Genomic DNA, 9,032 nt, shown 5'->3' on the forward strand with positions numbered 1-9,032 from the left:
TACATTTGACCATTCTTATGAGTTTCAAGTATTTTACATGTTACGATTTTTGAGAATTTCAAAGATTTCATATTTTTCTACATATTGTGATTTTCAAGGGTTTTACATTTTACAATATTTTATGATTTTCAAAGGACTTACATTTAATATATATCCTTTTGTGAGCATCGTTGAAGATATTTGATGACATTTTGCAATTTTCATATATGCCTTCAGGAGTATTTTTGAAGACAATTGTTTTACATGTTATAGATTATTTTACGAGGGCATTTTGAAGATATCTTACAGTAATTTTTTAGTTCTTTTGATATAGAGTTGTGTTTTACAGTTTGATTTTAACTTGTGTGTTTCGAAGTTATTCTACATCCAGTTTAACTATATTTTACAGCTCTCATACATATTTTTACATCTGTTGTATGATTCTTTATTGTTGTTGGATGTTTTCACAGTTCTGTCCCATTAGTTGACAGTTTTCAGTAGAAGGACAATTAATCGATCGTCGTAGAATATTGTGAGGCCAAAAAGGATTACGTAAAAATTTATTGGCGTACTTGCGGTAGCGGCGGTTTAATAAATAAAAATAATAAATACATAAAAAACATTGGAGAGCAAAAATGAAGAAGATAGGAATATTACTGGTAACCACCTTTATAGGAATAACCAGCGGAATGTTGTCCATAGAAATAGATCCAGAAACTAAACAAACAGTCTATTTCGATTTATGTAAAGTAATCGAGTGTGGAAACGATGAGGCAGCATGGCGAAGACATGATGTGTACGGTTGTTTGTGGCCCTCAAACGAAAGCCAAGTGCGCCTTTCTGTCACTCGTGGAAATTTGACGTACATTGGTATAGTCAACCAGGTTGGGTGCCGCAATCTCCGTTTTTCAGTAAAGCAACTAAATCAATTGAACGGTACAAATTTATAAGGAGCATGACATTTAGAAGAGGTGTAGGAGTAAACGGGGCAGGAATAAATCCGATAGTAATTGGGATACCCCCGTCGAAAAAATGGTTACCGATGTGGATAACAATAGGAGTAGACCTCACAGGGAAAGACCCAAAAGGGGTACTGGAGATAAAAGCAAAGAAAGTAAGAGTGGGGGAGAGCCTGGCTGAAAAAGTAGAGAAGCTCAAGGATGATAAAGAGGCGGTGGTAGCATTCATAGCCACAGATGAGTTAATAAATGAGGAAGAGCAATGGGCGATGGAGACAGGTTATCAGGAAGAGAATAAGTGGTTGGATTGGGCGAGGTATATGGCCAGACAGGTAGGTGTGACAGAGTGCTTTGTTTGTGCTGGAGCAAGACCTAGGTTAGCAACCGTACCAATACAAGATAGAAACTGGACATGCATGGTAAGTTTATTCAATAAAGAGATAGCAGGGTGTGAAGAGTATGAGAGAGAATTCCCGCCAACGGACAGGGCAATACCACCTGGGGTACAGGTACATAAGGGGAACTATACGTGTTTTAGGAATGAGGAAAACCTAGGGGTGAATAGAGGATCGTTTGAGAAGGGATGGTGCAAAGATACAATATTGATTACAGACACAATCTGGGCAGGGGAATTGGCTAATCAAAGTAGATACAGGGCAGACATATGGTGGTTATGCGGAAAACTCCGGAATCGATAACCCATTCAATAGCTGGATGACAAAATGGTTTGGGCAATACAGTGCGCTGATCACTTCATTATTAATGTCCATCGCAGTGGCCGCGGCGATACTTGTAACCTGCGGGTGTTGTTGTATTCCATGTATCAGATCTTTGTGTAACAGGTGGATCGTGAAGACGGTGGAGGGGAAGGATCCTCCACCGTATCAGATGCCACTGCTGGGAGCAGTAGGGCTAAACGAAGAAGAACCAAAGGAGGAGGAGTCAGAGGTTGATCTCCTGTAAAGGAGATCAAAAGGGGGAATGAAGGCAAATTAGAACATTCCCACATCCGCATATCCTTGAAATATGAATATTAACCGTGCTTTGAATAATCATGATTTTATTATTGCATTATTAATGATTGCATTGCCTTTAATCATAAAGATTTTAAGAATAGCTTTGAGTATTAACCTTTAGCATATAGTACTAAAGTTAGAATAGTCTAGCAGACTTAGAGATATGATTCCATTGTATATGGGTTTTGATAGTTGACTTTTAAATGTCATGTGGAAATTTAGCAGGCTTGGAGTTTTTGCGGTATGTATGTATGTGTGTTTTTTAACTTTTGCTTTGCAGAAACACCTGGGGAGAAAAACAGGATGTCGGGGCGACAGGGTGAAATAACGGTCATAGTTATTCATAACAGGATGAACTTCTAAAACAGAAGTACAACTTTCCATCGAACGGGTCTGGTGAACCTTTAAGAAAGAAGTAAAACTTTCCATCGAACAGGCCCCCACCCAACTGCACATATATATATTTTGGGTCAGAGGGAGAGGCAGATCAGATCAACCGCTCCTCGGGGGATTTGTTTCTGCATTGGTGTTGTGTAAAGACAGGGACAGTTTTGACCAAGAGCTCTGTAATATTTCATTTGAGATATTTATTAAAAATAATTCGATTTGAGTTACGTGTCTGATCTCCTCATTAAAAACATGCAGGACGATTAAAGTCCAACATGACCATCAATGAGTTTTGCTGAACGGGACACAAAATCCATAAATTGTTGATCTTCCCTCGATGATCCAATCTGTTCATCATGAGCAGTCTCAGGAAAATCTGCCTTAAACTGTCGCTTCCACAGTTCTTCCAATTTCAGCACCGAAATCCTATTCACCATTACAGGAGATCGATTCATAGCATCTTCCTTTGTGACCGTTCCTTTAAGTGGTCCATTAATCGTCCAGCCAAACATAGTTTTTATTGCATAGGGACCATTATTCTGACTTCTTATGATCTGCCAAGGTTCTAATGCCTGTGGAACATTGGCTCCAATCAAGAGTTCAACATCAGAGTCTATTGCAGGTAAGTTGAGGTGACACAAATTTGGCCAAGACTGAAGATCATTTTGTGAAGCTATATTAGCTGTAGTTACAGGCATAGCATCTTGAGTATATACCTCAGGTATTAAACAATAATGTTCCTGATTCAACCCAGACACTTCCAAATCATTCAGGACATAACTGCTGACTGATTTGTCTTGACTTATGGTCCTGAGAAGAATATTCACTTTTTTACCAGGGAGATTGAGCTTATGCATTAAACTTTCAGTACAAAATGAAGCAGAGCTGCCTGAATCCAGAAAAGCGTAAGTTTTCACAACATTATTTCCCTTTTTTGACTTGACACACACAGGAACAATGGATAATGCACAGCAGTCTGTACCAGCCCCAGTATGAGCATTGGACTGTAGGGAAATCATAGCACTACCAATAGCAGTTTTCAATTCAGATTGCTTGTGTGAAGTATCTGACCTTTCACGCTGGAATATGTGAAGAAGATCTGGATGATTAAGATTACATACAGTGCAAGTTCTTCTCTTCTTGCAATCTCTGCTGATATGTCCAGTCTGTAAACAACCAAAACATATTCCTTTAACTTTCAGGAAGTTCATCTTTTCTCTGTGCCCTTTTTTTGAAAGTTTATGACAAACACTCAATGCATGTTCTCCATCACAAAAGATACAGTTGTTGTTGGTTACTGTCTTACTGTGCTCCTTTACATTGGACATGGAAGAAATTATGGTACCAAAACTACTTCTGGACTTTTGCGGAGTCATTCTTTCATTCACTTTGTTAGTTCCTGTGGAGGGTGTACCCTGTATATTCCCAAACACAGGATCTGAAAGGATTTTCACATGTTTCTCAATAAAATTGACAATATCAACAAAGGTAGTCTGACTGTTGTTTCGTTCCTTTAACTCGTATGCAACAATTCTCCATTTATCTCTGTATTTGTATGGAAGTTTTGAGAGAATGATCTGCATGTTGGAAGTGAGGTTTAACTCATTCATGTAATTCATACTTTGCATAGCATTGCAACAACTCCTTAGGAAGAGAGCATATTCTTGCAGAGCCTTTGCATCTTCAAATTTAATCACTTTCCATGAAAGAGCTTTGTTCATGTAAGAAGCAGCTATTTTCACCTCATCTCCAGAATTCTCCTTGAGTAAAGTTTTTGCCTTCAAGTAGCCTTGTAATGGAGTCATATGTTGGCAACTTCGAACGATTTCTTTGGGCTGTCCTCTTGTATATTGTTCCAAAAAATGCAAGCAGTCACCTGGGCTATCTGCCCTTTTTTCCACCACTTCCTCAAATGAGCGTAAGAATTCATGAAAGCGTAATGGATCTCCATCAAAGTAAGGTATTTCTCTAGGTGGAAGTGAAGATAGGGTATTCTGTTTAACCAACAAGGTAGTTATTTTATTCTGCTTATCAATAAGTTGTAGCCTATTCATGTAACTGAGATCATTTTGAGTACTCGTTCCATTACCAGTTCCATTATTCCGACTGTCCAATAATGACATGCTAGATGCAGGAATCTGAGAATGTTGTATTTTAGGTCTGATTGATGATTGTTGTACTTGAGCTGAGATCCCCTGTGCAGCATGAGCTGAGATCCCCTGTGCAGCATGAGCTGAGATCCCCTGTGCAGCATGAGCTGAGATCCCCTGTGCAGCATGAGCTGAGATCCCCTGTGCAGCATGAGCTGAGATCCCCTGTGCAGCATGAGCTGAGAACCCCTGTGCAGCATGAGCTGAGATCCCCTGTGCAGCATGAGCTGAGATCCCCTGTGCAGCATGAGCTGAGATCCCCTGTGCAGCATGAGCTGAGATCCCCTGTGCAGCATGAGCTGAGATCCCCTGTGCAGCATGAGCGGAGATGCCTTGTGCAGCATGAGCGTAGATGCCTTGTGCAGCATGAGCTTGAGATGTTCCATAAGCAGTCAAAGTTTGTGATACAAATGGCTCAGTATCTGAAGGAATCAATGCTTCCACATTAATATGACGAGAACTGGATTTAATTCTATTAGCAGAGGTATATGATCCTAGTTTTGCATTTTGATACACCTTTAATTTAGCCATTGACTCAGCCAGTTTGGTTTCCAACTCCAGATTTTCTCTTGTTTTCCTCAGTTGCTCTTCTTGCTCCTCCAATGCATGTTTCCTTTGTAACATTTGTTGAGTGGCTAATAATGCAGCCAATTCTGCTTCAGCCTTAAGACGTGTAGATGACACAGAAGAGCGGCTGGATCGAGATCCATGAGACATTACTCCAGAAGACCCTTTTTTGCTTGTGTTTGAAACACTGTCACTTGGTTGAACATCGTCATTACAATCACCAGACTCAGTTTGTACAGGCTTGTGTTGAATATTACACGCTGTAGCAACAACAGAAGTAGATAACTCTGGTATACATGTCATTTGTGATACAATGACTGGTTCATGAGGGTTAAAAGCTTTTGTGTTCTTAGCTTCAAAGAGCCAAAATTCCAAATCCTCCACAAAACTATGATAACGGGTACAGATGGCATCAAACCATTCATTTTGTTTGCTTAGTTCATCCAGAGGTACAAGAGGTAGTAAACATTTGTGTGACACAATAGCTTCAGACATAGTCAGTTTCATACTTTCCAACATTGAGCTCAGTTGAGACGCATTTTCATCACATTTCATCAGTTCCATCATGATTCCAATCATACCTTTCACTTTGTTCACTTTAATCTTCCGATCCTTTTGTAGCGATTCAATTTTTGCCAACAAAGCCTTAGCCGTGAGCTTACGCTCTCGTTTGCCACCACCAGCGTCTTGGTCGCTGCCATTAGCATTTTGCACGCCCCCATCGGCGTCTTGCTCGCTGCTATTAGCGTCTTGCATGCCGCAATCGGCGTCTTGCTCGCCGCTATCAGCGTTGTGCTCCATTTAGTTCATCAACACTACAACGGTGTGAACTTAATTCCAAACAACGCTGTCTTCGCATACACAGAGCAACATCCACAATCATGAGCTCATAAGCAAACGCACCTCAAATCCAATTCCAATCCAACGTAGCAGTAGCATATAGCAGCGTCTTCCACAGCAACAACAAACACAGCTCACAAATAATTGAAATCGCGGACATACCTCAATTGCCGTTTTCGTGCGACAAGTATGTGTGGTGATGAGTCTCCTTATACAAACACAGGTGAGCAGATGAAGCCATTTCCAATTGCGTCCAAACTTCCAAACAGAGCCAATTTCTGTTGACTTATATATAGCGGCAACCAATAACCGCTCAGGGGCGAAGTATCGAGAAGAAGCATTTGCTGACGCGTTCCAGTTGTTCTTTAATGATATTTATTGTAGAGACATTCATGTATACAAACAAACGAAAACAACAAACTCATAAACAAAAACGCATACGATGATGCAAAACTCTAAGTACAGACATACTTTTAACTGATGATGAAGTCCATAAAGTCACATTAAAATAGACCAATAAAGTTTACGGTAACCTACGATGTTTGACGTCCAAGTTTACGGTCAACAGAAAGTAAGCTTTCCCGCTTACTTCCCCCCTGTTCCAATACACACTAACAAACAGGAAATGGAGTGAAATACTTATACAGGTGAAACCAGTGAAATACCATGACCCGGAAGTGAATACTCAAAATTACAAAATAAAGGTTCAAACATACAGTGAACTTACAATGGGGACTGATATAGTTGAGCAATTGGTGGATAAACTCAGGACTGGTGAATCATTTTCACTTCAATTGGATGAATCGGTTGATGTCAGTGGACAGGCACAATTGGTTGCTTTTGTGAGATACGTGGATATCAGCGACATTCGCGAACACATACTTTTTTGCAAAACACTGGAGGGGAGAACAACTGGACAGGATATTTTCAACATTGTTGATTCGTTTTTCTCAGAGCACAAAATCAGCTGGAAATCCTGTACCAGTATGTGTACTGACGCAGCAGCGGCAATGACAGGTCGTATCAAAGGCCTGATCGTGCACGTAAGGCAGAAGAACCCTGACATCCTGTGGACACACTGTGTTATACACCGAGAATCTTTGGCATCGAAGAAGATGAGCCCGGAACTTAATTCCGTGTTAAATGAAGCTGTTAGGGCAATAAATTTCATAAAGTCGCGACCACTGAATGCACGTCTGTTTCGGAGATTATGTGATGACATGGGATCTGAACACACCGAACTTCTTTTACACACTGAAGTCCGCTGGCTTTCGAGAGGCAAAGTACTGAATAGGCTGTTGGAGCTGCGAAACGAGGTGGGTTGCTTTTTGTCAGACAATGCGTCCCCTCTTGCCACTTTGTTTAAGGACAATAACTGGATTGCTAAACTAGCGTAGATATTTTTACTAAACTTAACGAGTTGAATCTCAGTCTGCAAGGCAGGGACACTACGATTTTAAAACTTTATGACAGAGTTGATGGTTTTCTTCAGAAAGTGGAGCTGTGGAAGAGACTGTGTGCAGAGGGCGATTTTAGCTGTTTTCCTCAGTTTCATAGCTTCGTTTTAAGTGAAAATATGGAGAGAATCACATTAAAAACTTTACTGAATGGACACTTAGTTAATGTGATGTCTGGTTTCCAATCATACTTCCCTGATGTAAAAGAGAAGTCTGAGCAACTGGATTGGGTTAGAAACCCTTTTACACTTTCTCAAAGCAACGGTGTCACGCTACCTATTCATCTGAGGGAGGAGCTATTGGACTTATGCACAGACCGTGGATTGCAAACTACTTTTGAAAACTGTTCATTGACAGAGTTTTGAGTGTGTGTGAGGAGAGAGCACCCTGAGCTAAGGAAAAGGGCTTTGGAACACCTACTTCCATTTGGCTCTACCTACCTCTGTGAAACCTCATTTTCAGCAATGACTCAAATAAAAACTAAACAAAGAAACAGACTTTGCCTTGAACAAAGTTTGATAACAGCTGTAACTTCCCTGCCACCAAGAATGTCAAAGATCTTAAGCGAAGGGCAGGCCCATGTATCCCATTGAAAATATAACTGACAATACTAGACTTACTAGACTTAAGCATACTAGACTTGTATGAAGACATGTAAAAACCTAACTGTTTGTTAAAACACACTGAAACTGTTGAAAACTGTTTAAAAAAAAGATGATACCATGTAAAAACTTAACTGTTTGTTAAAACACAGTGAAACTAATGAAAAAAAGTTAAAAAAAAATTATTACATGTAAAAACCTAACTGTTTGTTAAAACACACGGAAACTGTTGAAAAAAAGGTTACAAGGAACTTTAATTGAACAAAAAATGTCTCTGATTTACAGTTATGCCTAAAACTTAAGAATTTACATAGTTGCGTAAAGCTATATACATGTTTATAAGCAATAAACCTGTTCTGGGGCATCAGATATAATAACTGTCTCACTGTCATTTCACTGTATTTTAAAGCAAATGTTGTTACCTGGTCAAGGGGTACTCGGCTTGAAAAAATCATAAAAAGGGGTACTTCAGCCAAAAAAGTTTGAGAACCACTGCTCTAGGGTGAGCAAAGTAAGATCCTATTAATCCACACATTTCTATCCTTAGACTCAGAGCTGAGAGAGTTGTTTGAAGAGCCTGATCAAAACGGAGCACATTATCCAGTGTCTCCCCAATTAAATGAGTATATGGTAACCTTGGCATTTTTATGAAGAAAAATATAGCATTTAATTTGAATAGCATGTTTTTGATCACCTCATAAGCTAATTGTGTAATGGATTGTAATGGATTTGATGGTCTGTTTGCATTTACAAAAGAAACAAATAAGTGCTATTAAATACCAGTCACTAAATTGACTACACTCTAAAACAGTGGTTCTCAACCAGTGGGGCCCGCCCCCCTGGGGGGGCGCCGACACTATTGCGGAGGGGGGCGCAAGTGACTACAGGATGAGAGGGAAAAAATAAAATCTGATTTGTTTTTTTCATTTTTTATCACTAAACTACTGTCATCAAAAGTTATCATTTTGCATATACATAACTCCTGAAAAAAAATTAAAATGTGTTTGGACTGGTGAGCGCGGAAATACTAGCCTGACGTTGTCATACTCAATAGGCCTATTTCACAATATGGCGG

The sequence above is a fragment of the Paramisgurnus dabryanus genome, chromosome 22, assembly GCF_030506205.2.
Source record: "Paramisgurnus dabryanus chromosome 22, PD_genome_1.1, whole genome shotgun sequence".
Taxonomy (NCBI): Eukaryota; Metazoa; Chordata; class Actinopteri; order Cypriniformes; family Cobitidae; genus Paramisgurnus; species Paramisgurnus dabryanus.